At 42.8% G+C, this 17,300-nt stretch overlaps 1 protein-coding gene and 2 pseudogenes across 1 annotated transcript in view; 2 read left to right on the top strand and 1 right to left on the bottom strand.

Moving 5' to 3' along the window:
• LOC135017006 (matrix-remodeling-associated protein 5-like) overlaps positions 1-17,300 on the top strand; it is a 73,373-nt gene that overhangs the window by 27,849 nt on the left and 28,224 nt on the right. The window lies entirely within an intron of this gene.
• On the bottom strand, positions 741-858 carry LOC135051610 (5S ribosomal RNA; annotated as a pseudogene).
• Positions 9,384-9,501, top strand: LOC135052015 (5S ribosomal RNA; annotated as a pseudogene).

The following is a 17,300-nucleotide window of genomic DNA, read 5'->3' on the forward strand; positions in this document are numbered from 1 at the left end:
TTACAATTGGAAAGGACAAGAGGAAAAGACAAAAAACCCTTGTTTGGGAGCACTCATTTGAAAAAATAAGGATAATATGTATAATGAAAAGATATTAAGACATAACCTTTATTTTAATCCTTGAATAAACAGAAAGAAATGTTGGACAAAAATTAGGGCTCGTGTGTGTAAAAAATCTTGTTTAACCTTTTTAGCAAATGAGGTACAAGATGATAAAGATGGTGAAAATATCAGTGGAGTAGTAAGGGATACCAAATGGTCTCATGGAGATGCAGGGTATCCAGAAAGTCACTGTACTAGCCTGAATTATGGATATCACTGATGAAGGCAGTATAGGCAAAATTCTGAATTGGGTCTAAAATAAATCTCAAAGGGAATGCGAAAAAGGTGAAGCAAGGACTGTGATCAAACTTCCCTTAGTGGAAGAGGGAGGGGTTGTTGGGGGATTGAATGTGATGGGGTGAGTAACATTGGGCCCACTGCACCTGGTATTCTCAGGAGGTTTCCCGTCCTGGTACTGGCCAGGCCGTACCTATTAGGCTTCCGAGATCAAATGAAATCGGGCGTATTCGAGGTAGTAAGGCAGTGGGCCGTAATCAATAACAAAAATGGAAAAAGAGGGAGAAATACTTCTTTTTTCTGTACTCTAGTGAGTCAATACCATGTTGGTCTGAGACAATTTTTCCAGATTGTAGAGTGTGTAAGAGGGTTTATGGGATGTAAGTTTCTCTCTTAAAAGTGGCCCACTGCACCTGGTATTCTCAGGAGGTTCCCCTTCCCAATACTGACCAGGCCATACCTGCTTAGCTTCCGAGATTGGACAGGATCGGGCGTATTCAGGGTAGTATGGCCGTGGGCCGCCAATAAGGGGGAACAGGGGGTCACACTCTCCTTGCTGTATTTCATATACCTCAGCACAAAAATGATATGGAAGGATATTTTCAGAAAAAAGTATTTTAAGGAGACAACATTTTTTTGTGTGATGAACAAAAAACAATATATAAAATTACAATTGAGATGAAGTAAGGGGGGGGGAAGGGGGGGGGGAAATGCACAGTAATATGTTATGTTCTGCGAGTGCAGGGTTAATTACTAAATAGAAATAACCCACAATATAATTTTATGAGCTCAAGGCTGGCTCACAGAGAATTTTATTCTTTCATTCACTTCTTCTTTCCCTACTCTCATCTCACTTCAGACAGTCCTTTCCCTTCTCCAACATGGCCGCATCTGTCATTCCAGCAATCACCCGATTGGTCCAACCACACATCTATCATCCCAGCGATAATCCCATTGGTCAGCTCAGTACTCATATACTGGTCATTGGAGAGCAACAGAGAGAGGCTCTCGTGACCAAGCCCACCCAGGTGAAACGTACGTCGAGAAAGACGTCCTTCGGTGACGTCATCGCGGCAACGCCCAGTCCGGAAGCGGGCGCCCGCGTCCCTCACTGTCAGCGGGTGAACGTCGGGGGATTCCTGGAGAACACTGGCCGCATGTATTGCGGCCACGGTAATACACCGTAGATTACCCAGGACTTGATTCACTTTCTTTTTCCCCCCTTCTATACAACCTGCTCTCTGCAGCTAAAAATTACACAGCAAAACGAGCAGTTTAAATAGAACTAATAGGATTGTTTATATCATCCTATCACTTCCCCGCCTATGCCTCCATGGATATCATTTATAGCCTTGCCATTAACTTTACACATTAGTGTATTTGTATCTTTCTATATTTCTATTTGTTATGGTCTTTATGAATAGCAGCATTTAAGTGCAAAAGACTTCTGATTATTCTGCACTGTCATGTCAGTCCTCAAGAGGATGCAATTATGTATCTTTTTGTGAGCCAGCCCTGAGCTCCAAAATCTACATTCAAAATGTTTTTGTTTTCCTAGAAGCAAGTAATTTTGCACATGTGGTGTTTTAAAAATCCTGCGAGCCAGCCTTGAGCTCATAATTTGCATTGTGGGTCTCCCCCACTCAGCAAACAACCCTGCACTTGGAACAAGCAATACTGCACATTTTGTGTTTAAAATTCTCTGTGAGCCAGCCTTGAGCTCATAAAATTATATTGTGGGTTATTTCTATTTAGTAATTAACCCTGCACTCGCAGAACATAACATATTACTAGAGATGAGCGCCGGTAATTTTTCGGGTTTTGTGTTTTAGTTTTGGGTTCGGTTCCGCGGCCGTGTTTTGGGTTCGACCGCGTTTTGGCAAAACCTCACCGAATTTTTTTTGTCGGATTCGGGTGTGTTTTGGATTCGGGTGTTTTTTTCAAAAAACCCTAAAAAACAGCTTAAATCATAGAATTTGGGGGTCATTTTGATCCCAAAGTATTATTAACCTCAAAAACCATAATTTCCACTCATTTCAGTCTATTCTGAATACCTCACACCTCACAATATTATTTTTAGTCCTAAAATTTGCACCGAGGTCGCTGTGTGAGTAAGATAAGCGACCCTAGTGGCCGACACAAACACCGGGCCCATCTAGGAGTGGCACTGCAGTGTCACGCAGGATGTCCCTTCTAAAAAACCCTCCCCAAACAGCACATGACGCAAAGAAAAAAAGAGGCGCAATGAGGTAGCTGTGTGAGTAAGATAAGCGAACCTAGTGGCCGACACAAACACCGGGCCCATCTAGGAGTGGCACTGCAGTGTCACGCAGGATGTCCCTTCCAAAAAACCCTCCCCAAACAGCACATGACGCAAAGAAAAAAAGAGGCGCAATGAGGTAGCTGACTGTGTGAGTAAGATAAGCGACCCTAGTGGCCGACACAAACACCGGGCCCATCTAGGAGTGGCACTGCAGTGTCACGCAGGATGTCCCTTCCAAAAAACCCTCCCCAAACAGCACATGACGCAAAGAAAAAAAGAGGCGCAATGAGGTAGCTGACTGTGTGAGTAAGATAAGCGACCCTAGTGGCCGACACAAACACCGGGCCCATCTAGGAGTGGCACTGCAGTGTCATGCAGGATGGCCCTTCCAAAAAACCCTCCCCAAACAGCACATGACGCAAAGAAAAAGAAAAGAAAAAAGAGGTGCAAGATGGAATTGTCCTTGGGCCCTCCCACCCACCCTTATGTTGTATAAACAAAACAGGACATGCACACTTTAACCAACCCATCATTTCAGTGACAGGGTCTGCCACACGACTGTGACTGATATGACGGGTTGGTTTGGACCCCCCCCAAAAAAGAAGCAATTAATCTCTCCTTGCACAAACTGGCTCTACAGAGGCAAGATGTCCACCTCATCATCATCCTCCGATATATCACCGTGTACATCCCCCTCCTCACAGATTATCAATTCGTCCCCACTGGAATCCACCATCTCAGCTCCCTGTGTACTTTGTGGAGGCAATTGCTGCTGGTCAATGTCTCCACGGAGGAATTGATTATAATTCATTTTAATGAACATCATCTTCTCCACATTTTCTGGATGTAACCTCGTACGCCGATTGCTGACAAGGTGAGCGGCGGCACTAAACACTCTTTCGGAGTACACACTTGTGGGAGGGCAACTTAGGTAGAATAAAGCCAGTTTGTGCAAGGGCCTCCAAATTGCCTCTTTTTCCTGCCAGTATAAGTACGGACTGTGTGACGTGCCTACTTGGATGCGGTCACTCATATAATCCTCCACCATTCTTTCAATGTTGAGAGAATCATATGCAGTGACAGTAGACGACATGTCCGTAATCGTTGTCAGGTCCTTCAGTCCGGACCAGATGTCAGCATCAGCAGTCGCTCCAGACTGCCCTGCATCACCGCCAGCGGGTGGGCTCGGAATTCTGAGCCTTTTCCTCGCACCCCCAGTTGCGGGAGAATGTGAAGGAGGAGATGTTGACAGGTCGCGTTCCGCTTGACTTGACAATTTTCTCTCCAGCAGGTCTTTCAACCCCAGCAGACTTGTGTCTGCCGGAAAGAGAGATCCAAGGTAGGCTTTAAATCTAGGATCGAGCATGGTGGCCAAAATGTAGTGCTCTGATTTCAACAGATTGACCACCCGTGAATCCTTGTTAAGCGAATTAAGGGCTCCATCCACAAGTCCCACATGCCTAGCGGAATCGCTCCGTGTTAGCTCCTCCTTCAATGTCTCCAGCTTCTTCTGCAAAAGCCTGATGAGGGGAATGACCTGACTCAGGCTGGCAGTGTCTGAACTGACTTCACGTGTGGCAAGTTCAAAGGGCATCAGAACCTTGCACAACGTTGAAATCATTCTCCACTGCGCTTGAGACAGGTGAATTCCACCTCCTATATCGTGCTCAATTGTATAGGCTTGAATGGCCTTTTGCTGCTCCTCCAACCTCTGAAGCATATAGAGGGTTGAATTCCACCTCGTTACCACTTCTTGCTTCAGATGATGGCAGGGCAGGTTCAGTAGTTTTTGGTGGTGCTCCAGTCTTCTGTACGTGGTGCCTGTACGCCGAAAGTGTCCCGCAATTCTTCTGGCCACCGACAGCATCTCTTGCACGCCCCTGTCGTTTTTTAAAAAATTCTGCACCACCAAATTCAAGGTATGTGCAAAACATGGGACGTGCTGGAATTTGCCCATATTTAATGCACACACAATATTGCTGGCGTTGTCCGATGCCACAAATCCACAGGAGAGTCCAATTGGGGTAAGCCATTCCGCGATGATCTTCCTCAGTTGCCGTAAGAGGTTTTCAGCTGTGTGCTTATTCTGGAAACCGGTGATACAAAGCGTAGCCTGCCTAGGAAAGAGTTGGCGTTTGCGAGATGCTGCTACTGGTGCCGCCGCTGCTGTTCTTGCGGCGGGAGTCCATACATCTACCCAGTGGGCTGTCACAGTCATATAGTCCTGACCCTGCCCTGCTCCACTTGTCCACATGTCCGTGGTTAAGTGGACATTGGGTACAACTGCATTTTTTAGGACACTGGTGAGTCTTTTTCTGACGTCCGTGTACATTCTCGGTATCGCCTGCCTAGAGAAGTGGAACCTAGATGGTATTTGGTAACGGGGGCACACTACCTCAATAAATTGTCTAGTTCCCTGTGAACTAACGGCGGATACCGGACGCACGTCTAACACCAACATAGTTGTCAAGGCCTCAGTTATCCGCTTTGCAGCAGGATGACTGCTGTGATATTTCATCTTCCTCGCAAAGGACTGTTGAACAGTCAATTGCTTACTGGAAGTAGTACAAGTGGGCTTACGACTTCCCCTCTGGGATGACCATCGACTCCCAGCAGCAACAACAGCAGCGCCAGCAGCAGTAGGCGTTACACGCAAGGATGCATCGGAGGAATCCCAGGCAGGAGAGGAATCATCAGAATTGCCAGTGACATGGCCTGCAGGACTATTGGCATTCCTGGGGAAGGAGGAAATTGACACTGAGGGAGTTGGTGGGGTGGTTTGCGTGAGCTTGGTTACAAGAGGAAGGGATTTACTGGTCAGTGGACTGCTTCCGCTGTCGGCCAAAGTTTTTGAACTTGTCACTGACTTATTATGAATGCGCTGCAGGTGACGTATAAGGGAGGATGTTCCGAGGTGGTTAACGTCCTTACCCCTACTTATTACAGCTTGACAAAGGGAACACACGGCTTGACAAATGTTGTCCGCATTTCTGGTGAAATACTTCCACACCGAAGAGCTGATTTTTTTGGTATTTTCACCAGGCATGTCAACGGCCATATTCCTCCCACGGACAACAGGTGTCTCCCCGGGTGCCTGACTTAAACAAAACACCTCACCATCAGAATCCTCCTGGTCAATTTCCTCCCCAGCGCCAGCAACACCCATATCCTCCTCATCCTGGTGTACTTCAACACTGACATCTTCAATCTGACTATCAGGAACTGGACTGCGGGTGCTCCTTCCAGCACTTGCAGGGGGCGTGCAAATGGTGGAAGGCGCATGCTCTTCACGTCCAGTGTTGGGAAGGTCAGGCATCGCAACCGACACAATTGGACTCTCCTTGTGGATTTGGGATTTCGAAGAACGCACAGTTCTTTGCTGTGCTTTTTCCAGCTTGAGTCTTTTCATTTTTCTAGCGAGAGGCTGAGTGCTTACATCATCATGTGAAGCTGAACCACTAGCCATGAACATAGGCCAGGGCCTCAGCCGTTCCTTGCCACTCCGTGTGGTAAATGGCATATTGGCAAGTTTACGCTTCTCCTCCGACAATTTTATTTTAGGTTTTGGAGTCCTTTTTTTACTGATATTTGGTGTTTTGGATTTGACATGCTCTGTACTATGACATTGGGCATCGGCCTTGGCAGACGACGTTGCTGGCATTTCATCGTCTCGGCCATGACTAGTGGCAGAAGCTTCAGCACGAGGTGGAAGTGGATCTTGATCTTTCCCTAATTTTGGAACCTCAACATTTTTGTTCTCTATATTTTAATAGGCACAACTAAAAGGCACCTCAGGTAAACAATGGAGATGGATGGATACTAGTATACAATTATGGATGGACTGCCGAGTGCCGACACAGAGGTAGCTACAGCCGTGGACTACCGTACTGTACTGTGTCTGCTGCTAATATAGACTGGATGATAATGAGATGTAGTATGTATAAAGAAGAAAGAAAAAAAAACCACGGGTAGGTGGTATACAATTATGGATGGACTGCCGAGTGCCAACACAGAGGTAGCTACAGCCGTGGACTACCGTACTGTACTGTGTCTGCTGCTAATATAGACTGGTTGATAATGAGATTTAGTATGTATGTATAAAGAAGAAAGAAAAAAAAACCACGGGTAGGTGGTATACAATTATGGACGGACTGCCGAGTGCCGACACAGAGGTAGCTACAGCCGTGGACTACCATACTGTACTGTGTCTGCTTCTAATATAGACTGGATGATAATGAGATGTAGTATGTATAAAGAAGAAAGAAAAAAAAACCACGGGTAGGTGGTATACAATTATGGATGGACTGCCGAGTGCCGACACAGAGGTAGCTACAGCCGTGGACTACCGTACTGTACTGTGTCTGCTGCTAATATAGACTGGATGATAATGAGATGTAGTATGTATAAAGAAGAAAAAAAAAACCACGGGTAGGTGGTATACAATTATGGATGGACTGCCGAGTGCCGACACAGAGGTAGCTACAGCCGTGGACTACCGTACTGTACTGTGTCTGCTGCTAATATAGACTGGATGATAATGAGATGTAGTATGTATAAAGAAGAAGAAAAAAAACCACGGGTAGGTGGTATACAATTATGGATGGACTGCCGAGTGCCGACACAGAGGTAGCTACAGCCATGGACTACCGTACTGTACTGTGTCTGCTGCTAATATAGACTGGATGATAATGAGATGTAGTATGTATAAAGAAGAAAAAAAAAACCACGGGTAGGTGGTATACAATTATGGACGGACTGCCGAGTGCCGACACAGAGGTAGCTACAGCCGTGGACTACCGTACTGTACTGTGTCTGCTGCTAATATAGACTGGATGATAATGAGATGTAGTATGTATAAAGAAGAAAGAAAAAAAAACCACGGGTAGGTGGTATACAATTATGGATGGACTGCCGAGTGCCGACACAGAGGTAGCTACAGCCGTGGACTACCGTACTGTACTGTGTCTGCTGCTAATATAGACTGGATGATAATGAGATGTAGTATGTATAAAGAAGAAGAAAAAAAAACCACGGGTAGGTGGTATACAATTATGGATGGACTGCCGAGTGCCGACACAGAGGTAGCTACAGCCGTGGACTACCATACTGTACTGTGTCTGCTGCTAATATAGACTGGATGATAATGAGATGTAGTATGTATAAAGAAGAAAAAAAAACCACGGGTAGGTGGTATACAATTATGGACGGACTGCCGAGTGCCGACACAGAGGTAGCTACAGCCGTGGACTACCGTACTGTACTGTGTCTGCTGCTAATATAGACTGGATGATAATGAGATGTAGTATGTATAAAGAAGAAAGAAAAAAAAAACACGGGTAGGTGGTATACAATTATGGATGGACTGCCGAGTGCCGACACAGAGGTAGCTACAGCCGTGGACTACCGTACTGTACTGTGTCTGCTGCTAATATAGACTGGATGATAATGAAATGTAGTATGTATAAAGAAGAAAAAAAAAACCACGGGTAGGTGGTATACAGTTATGGATGGACTGCCGAGTGCCGACACAGAGGTAGCTACAGCCGTGGACTACCGTACTGTACTGTGTCTGCTGCTAATATAGACTGGATGATAATGAGATGTAGTATGTATAAAGAAGAAAAAAAAAACCACGGGTAGGTGGTATACAATTATGGATGGACTGCCGAGTGCCGACACAGAGGTAGCTACAGCCGTGAACTACCGTACTGTGTCTGCTGCGACTGGATGATAAATAATGATATAAAAAATATATATATATCACTACTGCAGCCGGACAGGTATATATTATATAATGACGGACCTGCTGGACACTGTCTGTCAGCAGAATGAGTTTTTTATAGAATAAAAAGACACCACACAAGTCACACGACGAGTGTTTAACTTTTTCAGGCAATCACAATATAGTATACTATACTGGTGGTCAGTGTGGTCAGGTCACTGGTCAGTCACACTGGCAGTGGCACTCCTGCAGCAAAAGTGTGCACTGTTTAATTTTAATAATATGTACTCCTGGCTCCTGCTATAACCTATAACTGCTCCCCAGTCTCCCCCACAATTAAGCTGTGTGAGCACAGTCAGATATTATACATAGATGATGCAGCACACTGGGCTGAGCACAGATATGGTATGTGACTGAGTCACTGTGTATCGTTTTTTTCAGGCAGAGAACGGATTATATTAAATAAAACTGCACTGGTGGTCACTGGTCAGTGGTCAGTCACTAGTAAACTCTGCACTCTCTAGTACTCCTAAGCTCCAGTAAATCAAGTGTCTCTGTCTCAATCTCACTCTCTCTCTTCTAATCTAAATGGAGAGGACGCCAGCCACGTCCTCTCCCTATCAATCTCAATGCACGTGTGAAAATGGCGGCGACGCGCGGCTCCTTATATAGAATCCGAGTCTCGCGATAGAATCCGAGCCTCGCGAGAATCCGACAGCGTCATGATGACGTTCGGGCGCGCTCGGGTTAACCGAGCAAGGCGGGAAGATCCGAGTCGCTCGGATCCGTGTAAAAAAAGCTGAAGTTCGGGCGGGTTCGGATTCCGAGGAACCGAACCCGCTCATCTCTACATATTACTGTGCATTTCCCCCCCCCTTTTTCTTCCCCCCCTTACTTCATCTCAATTGTAATTTTATATATTGTTTTTTGTTCATCACACAAAAAAATGTTGTCTCCTTAAAATACTTTTTTCTGAAAATATCCTTCCATATCATTTTTGTGCTGAGGTATATGAAATACAGCAAGGAGAGTGTGACCCCCTGTTCCCCCTTATTGGCGGCCCACGGCCATACTACCCAGAATACGCCCGATCCTGTCCAATCTCGGAAGCTAAGCAGGTATGGCCTGGTCAGTATTGGGAAGGGGAACCTCCTGAGAATACCAGGTGCAGTGGGCCACTTTTAAGAGAGAAACTTACATCCCATAAACCCTCTTACACACTCTCCAATCTGGAAAAATTGTCTCAGACCAACATGGTATTGACTCACTAGAGTACAGAAAAAAGAAGTATTTCTCCCTCTTTTTCCATTTTTGTTATTGATTACGGCCCACTGCCTTACTACCTCGAATACGCCCGATTTCATTTGATCTCGGAAGCCTAATAGGTACGGCCTGGCCAGTACCAGGACGTTAAACCTCCTGAGAATACCAGGTGCAGTGGGCCCAATGTTACTCACCCCATCACATTCAATCCCCCAACAACCCCTCCCTCTTCCACTAAGGGAAGTTTGATCACAGTCCTTGCTTCACCTTTTTCGCATTCCCTTTGAGATTTATTTTAGACCCAATTCAGAATTTTGCCTATACTGCCTTCATCAGTGATATCCATAATTCAGGCTAGTACAGTGACTTTCTGGATACCCTGCATCTCCATGAGACCATTTGGTATCCCTTACTACTCCACTGATATTTTCACCATCTTTATCATCTTGTACCTCATTTGCTAAAAAGGTTAAACAAGATTTTTTACACACACGAGCCCTAATTTTTGTCCAACATTTCTTTCTTTTTATTCAAGGATTAAAATAAAGGTTATGTCTTAATATCTTTTCATTATACATATTATCCTTATTTTTTCAAATGAGTGCTCCCAAACAAGGGTTTTTTGTCTTTTCCTCTTGTCCTTTCCAATTGTAGTATATCCTACAAAATTCCTGGGAGCACCGCCAATCATTAGCAGTTCTAGATCTACTTAATAACTGCATGTATATTGATATGTCATTGTTAACATTTATTTTTGTACGTTAGCTATATTATTTAACTAGTGCGGTTCCACAAAATACACGTTCCTACCGGTGGTTTCCCTGGTACCCCTGTGGGCCAGTCCGACCCTGCTAGTGGCACAGGCCACCCTTGAGCCAGGATCACCCATTATAAATGCATGCCTCCTGCAATATTTAGATTTTGAATATGTGTCAACCAAATCAATTGTTCTCAAAACCTCTGTTTTAGCACACATATACTCCGAGCTATGGCTGCCACACAGTGCTCCCCCCCCCCCACACACACACAGCTACTTTGCCAGCCTGAGGGGCACTATGGCATAAATGAACTGGGGTTCCTGTGTGGCAAATTGTGAACTGTGGTACTGTGAGTACTGTATTGGCACAATATACTTTTTAATAACTTTGCCAGCATATGTTATTGCCAATTTTATTGGTTGTAGGGTCAAGTTAGTTTCCCTGGGTTCCCAAATATTCAATTTGGACTTTAGTACAGTGGGTGATTACAGATTTTCATCTCAATAAAGCAATATAGTAAAAGAGTGTTAGTATACACGCTGTTTATACTTATGATGCTAGAGATACTGACCAAATGCATTTGCACATGAGAATACCATGTGAATACCTATTCTGATTATTTCAGTCATTAATAATTTTTTTACTAAATTAATAATAGCTTACCAAAGTTTCTATACTTTTTTTTATATATAGTTTTAAATTATTATTTTCATCTATTTAAATAGTGTCACTAAGGGGTTTATTATCAAGAGTTGGGTTACATTTCTGCCCAATTTTTAAAAGGTCAGTGCTTCTACTAGCATGACATGGCTAGCAGAAGCATTGCCCTTTTAAATATCGGACAGAAACTCCTAAGTGTGCATAGTGCAATAAAGGGATACATCACATTGAAATACAACCAATCAATATAAAAAGTACTGACAGACTGTACAAGTTGATAAATTAAACAGTGAAATAATAAGTTGACAAAGTGAGTGACAATAAAACATTATTACCTAATGACCTAGTGCCCTGGGTTTAGCATACAGAAAGTTTCATATACCTAAACCATATACCTAAACCATGAGTGGGAGTGTACTGGAGACAGGGCTAATGCCAGGAGCATTTAAGGGGTTGGAAGGTCCTACTTGTAAGAGTTTACAGACTAAGAAATTAGATGGGAGAGGCTTTGATGAACAAATATGTTTTCAGGGAAAGTCTGCAATAATGCAGGCTGGTAGACAGTCTGGGAGAGTGAGTTGCAGAGAAGAGGAGCAGCACAGGAGAAATCCTGTGGCAGTTGGAGAAGGTCACCCTGGCAAGGCGACATAGTGAGGAGGGGAGTGTGCACTGAGGTGAGATATTTGATGTGGGAAGGGAAAGAGTGATCAAGTGCTTTGGATGTTGTGGAAGGGGATTAAACTGGATTTTGTAGAGTCAGAAATGAAGTAGAAAGATATTAGAGGTCAAATCAAAGCAGATGAATCAGATTTGCATCATTTAGGATACAGTAGATGTAATAATGGAGACATTGGAGAGTCAATAAGAGAGGAAAACCAGAGAGTTGTACATTGCAAAAGTCCAAGTAGAAGATGACAAGAACAAGAATTAGAGATTTAGTAGACTTGTGGGTTATAAAGGGTCATATTTTAGAGATATTGCAGATGTGGAAATAGCTGGGTTGGGAGATATCTCAATTATTGTTACAAGAACAAAAATGATTACAATAACTTCAGATCACACCAAAATTAATCCAGTTCACGAAATCAAAATACATTTCATACCTACTATGAGTAGACAAGAGATTCACCTGATATTTAAAAGAAAAAAGTTATTACAGGTTTTAAAAATAATGTACCTGTTTCTGGGCACAGACATTAACAGAAGATATACTTTTGCAGGAAAAGATATTATAATGAACTTCAAACAGACTATATTGCACACATTAGAGATGTCAGACAGTTTTTACATCAGCTGGGGGAAGGGGAGTACAAAGACTCAAGGGGGACCATGTAGGGCGGGTCCCCCGCCCAGCCCCGCATCTTGCCTTGTGCTGGAAATCAGGTCTCTCTGCCTCCATGGCACCATCTTTGCAGCTACAGTGCCAGAGTCTTTGCTTACACTGCGCAGTGGCATCTTCCACATGTCACTGCGAAGATGGCGCCACGGCGAAGAAGGGACTCGCATGCCAGCACAAGGTAAGTATAAACTGCATACAGGGTGTGCAGTCCAGGCTTCCCCCATGGATCCAGTGTCCTGGGTGCTCTGCATACCCTGCACCAATAGTAAATACGGCTAAGGTTTGGACTGGGACTATCAGTGGAACTTGGCAACCACCCTCAATATTTTATAGTGGAATACACTAATATGTAAAACAATGTAAACAACAAATAAACATGTGAAGATGTGATACCTTAAAAAGACAACAAATTGACTCTCTATAGATACCTGTAAATGAGTAGAATTTTAATGAAATACATTTTCATAATAACTGATCAGATAATGCAGATGGTTCAAGTGTGCTAGAAACATGTTCCGAGCTGTTGTATTTACACGGTAAACATACACATGTTCAAACCAGAAGAAATAGACACATGTTCACAAAATAAAATGAGCTATTATCACCATATTCTTATGTTGTATAGGATCTCCGCTCTTCTTTTTGCAAAATATAACTCATCCATACATGTGCAGTTTCCATCAATATACTATGCAATGAATACATATACGCTGCTCCAAAATATAAAGGGAACACTAAAATAACACATCCTAGATCTGAATAAATGAAATATTCTTATTAAATTAGTCTCTGAGTGCTCAATTGCGGTCGTATTTGTTTGCGATTTGTTAAAAAACGCAGCAAAATAATAGACCTGCTTTTTTCAGCCGTGTTTACATGTTTTGACACTTACAAATCATTCTACCCTGAATTAGGATGCCTATAAAAGGGACACAAACTTCTCTCATGCAAAATAATTTATTTCCTTATGTTTGCTGGCCAAAACTTGTAGATTTGTAAGGCAATACACATTTTTCAACATATATCCATTATTACACACATTTGTGCTCAACTTTCAAATATTTCAAATGTTGTTGTTTCTGCATCATGTTTTTAAATCTGATTACTTATTTTTAACACACACAAACATGGCACAACAATAATGTCAGTCATTTTCGGACTGAATTATCTAAATATTACCCCCAACATATTAGGACACTTTTAGCCAACTCAGGGGGTCAATCCGAGTTGTTCGCTCGCAAGCGGATTTTAGCAGATTTGCTCATGCTAAGCCGCCGCCTACTGGGAGTGAATCTTAGCATCTTAAAATTGCGAACGATGTATTCGCAATATTGCGATTACACACCTCGTAGCAGTTTCTGAGTAGCTCCAGACTTACTCGGCATCTGCGATCATTTCACTGCTTGTCGTTCCTGGTTTGACGTCACAAACACACCCAGCGTTCGCCCAGACACTCCTCCGTTTCTCCGGCCACTCCTGCGTTTTTTCCGGAAACGGTAGCGTTTTTTCCCACACGCCCATAAAACGGCCTGTTTCCGCCCAGTAACACCCATTTCCTGTCAATCACATTACGATCGCCAGAACGATGAAAAAGCCGTGAGTAAAATTCCTAACTGCATAGCAAATTTACTTGGCGCAGTCGCAGTGCGAACATTGCGCATGCGCATTAAGCGGAAAGTCGCTGCGATGCGAAGATTTTTACCGAGCGAACAACTCGGAATGACCCCCTCAATTGTGTTTTTCTTGTCAATTCGTCTAGAGAAGAAATGTAAAACAGTTACAATTCACATTGTAAATTGTATTGGTCATGGATGAACCTGCCTGGCTGCCAATTAGTCTGTCTGCTGGCTCAAAGAATGATTAGAATCTAGAAAGAGTAATGATTAGAAAAAAAATCAAGTGGTCTGCTTTCTGCATGCTAACATCTATGTGCAGCTCAAACAACAGTTTCCTGCTAACAAAAAATACAAAGATGATAAAGAAGAAATGTGCATACAAAATTCCTGTTGTTGTTTGTACCAGTTATAATTAATGATGTTGTACAAATTGTCAAGGAGCTAAGTGTTATATATATTCTGTTAATCATACACTTGGTAAGTGTTTTGTTTCTCTTCTCTTTAAAGAAATGGGTGTGTTTTTTTTAAATGTTTATTTGGGTGGTTGCTTGTCCTGGCCTTTGCCTTTACCACTGTCGTGTTGGCGTGCTCTGGTGGAGCGCCTTGGTGGTGATGACATTGGCGTTACATTTGGAGTAGTCGTACCAGAACTGCTGCTTGTTTGCTGTTGCTGCATGGATCTGAGTGTTTCATTGAGGTTAGTGAGGGTGGCATTGAGTTCACGTGTTGCAGCATTTTGATTGTCTACAATTCTGGACATGGATTCATTGATCATTTGATTGCTTTCTAAAATGTTGATATAGCTTTGCTGTTGTCTGTGCTGTTCTTCCATTATGCGCTGTAAGTTGCCCATGACATGTGTAATGTCTGCACGCATGATTTCCATGGTATTTGCAATTCTTGTGTTTGTTTCATTTTGTCTACTCAGATTTCTGCTGATTTGTCTGAGGTGAGATAGTAGGCTTGCAAACATTTGGGTCTGCCTACGCAGGCAATCTTCATTAGTGGCCTGCTGTCTAGCCCAAATGGTCCAGAACACTTGATCAGGGCCTTGTGTTACTGGTGTTGTTGGGCTGTGTTGGGGTGGTGGTGTGCTTTGCTGTGGTGGAGTACTCACAGGTTCTGGGGGGCTGATTCCTTCGATTACTGGATGCATTTCTAACAAGATTGTGTCATCCATGTCACTGTGTTGCTGTTGTTGCGGAGGGATGCTGGTACCAGGACTAGAAGCTGAAATTAAAAACATTTATCCGTTACTTATACATATGTTTAATACATTGGTACAAAGCACTAGACATGGAACACATGTGATGGACTGGTGCTTTCAGATATCCGGCCTAGCAACATCATCACTCATTACTTAAATACATACATATGCCTGTTTGTGGCAAATGTGTCTGGTTACTTCATTCTGAAAGCAAACACATGAGTTGTATGGTACATCAGACATACTCCTGCCTAAAAACACATTGTAATCCATAACGTGTTGCCTTATAGTGTCTCCAACCAAAACATAGTAATGTTTTTGTATGCAGTTGGCAATGTTAGGACAAACACACATGTGTAAATGATTCTAACAAATGATTCTAACAACCTTACTTTTTGCAAAGCTTACACATGAGTTTCTGTTGTGGCATCTTCCAGACAATGTGCTACTGGATGGCTGAAGTGGACATACATATCTTTACTGGATGTTGTGAAGGCCATTTTGTTAGGTTTCCATTTCATGATTTACTGACTTGGGTAAGTATAGCAGATTTTGATGGGTATTTACTTAATGAATTTAAGTAAATGGTTTTTTAAAGATCTGACATTTTTAATTGTTATCACAGTTTGTTACTCACAATCAAGATGAGGGGCTTCTTGGAGGTGTGTCCAAAATTTGGAGTGGGGGCACCGGACAAACAGTAGATAATCTTCGTGGCGGGGTAGCCTGCTGTGGTTGGCCCTGGACATCAGACCTTGCTTTCTTTGCTGGCAGATGTTTTTTGTGGTGTGTTCCAGAAGTGCGCCTTCTGCTGCTTAAGACTTCTTTGGATGGACCTAGTATTGAAAGTGACATTTTGTTATGGCCATTCATTTACAAACCTAACCTATACTACAATGGACACTTTACCTGCTTCCGCAGCGTCATCATCATCAGATGTGATGGGAGTGACTGTAGGACGACCAGTACTGCTTTTTTTCAACACTGTAAATAAAATAAAAATAAAAAATATTCATGCTATTGTTAATACATCCACCCATTATGCTTATAAACATTACATCTTAAAAAAATGGATGTTTTATTATGAATCTAAAAATAAGGACATTAAACACAAAAAGCACAACATCAAACCCAAAACATTGTCCAATAGCCATATGCACTATGGAAAGTTCAACACAGGGAATCATATACAGGACACAGACATAGGACACAATTCCAAAAACATACACTAACAAGCCAAAACACACACAGCTTCATTTTCTAATAAAAGGAAAAAAATTACAGATGCAATATAGAAATAGGTCTGTGATGTGGCACTCCAAACACACATTACCACAATATGAGGCCAACAAAAAAAAATACAGTAAGGTAACTAAGTCTGCAGTTGTTGTGTCAGTGTACAAATACAGACTCAAAATGAACCAGCAAATAGTGGCCTTGACTTAAACAATATTACATTGAGTACTAATAAAATTACACATGTAACTGCCTTCAAAGACATTTTGCACTACTCCAGCCTCTAACATATCAACCACTGATTTGGAAACATTGCATATGGATAACTGAAATAAAAAACATAGTCCAAATTTCAAAATGTACAATGTGCAAAAGTAAAACATTATTGCTGGACAATTCAATGACACACCAAGTTCAAACTACACATGAAAAATGTACTGTCCAAAAACCACATGACATACAAGCAAGTAAGACGTTACATTGACTTTTGTATGAAACATGACCCAAAACAATGCATTTGATGACGCACACTTGAAGATGGGAGTAATATGCAAGGTCACATGACACACATTTAAAACATACAGTAAGCCAGAAGTAATGTCATAGAATGTTAAGGCAAATACACATGCTCACCATCCTTCCTGGGGCGATCGGAATCCCGGACATGGGTTGCAGACACTACTTCTGGAGGGATTATAGTCCGCATGGGCTCCTCATAGTCCAGATATGTGGCAATAAAGGGTGGACCACCACCGGTTTTGCGAGCCGACTTCGCCTCCTTGGCCATTTTGGACTTGACACGTCGCTTTATGTCATAGTACCGTTTGCGGCACGTGTCCTCCGTCCGCTTCACCACCCCCTCACTATTTACAGCAGCAACTACTTTTGCTCACAACA

The sequence above is a fragment of the Pseudophryne corroboree genome, chromosome 2 (genome assembly GCF_028390025.1).
Source record: "Pseudophryne corroboree isolate aPseCor3 chromosome 2, aPseCor3.hap2, whole genome shotgun sequence".
NCBI classification, from domain to species: domain Eukaryota; kingdom Metazoa; phylum Chordata; class Amphibia; order Anura; family Myobatrachidae; genus Pseudophryne; species Pseudophryne corroboree.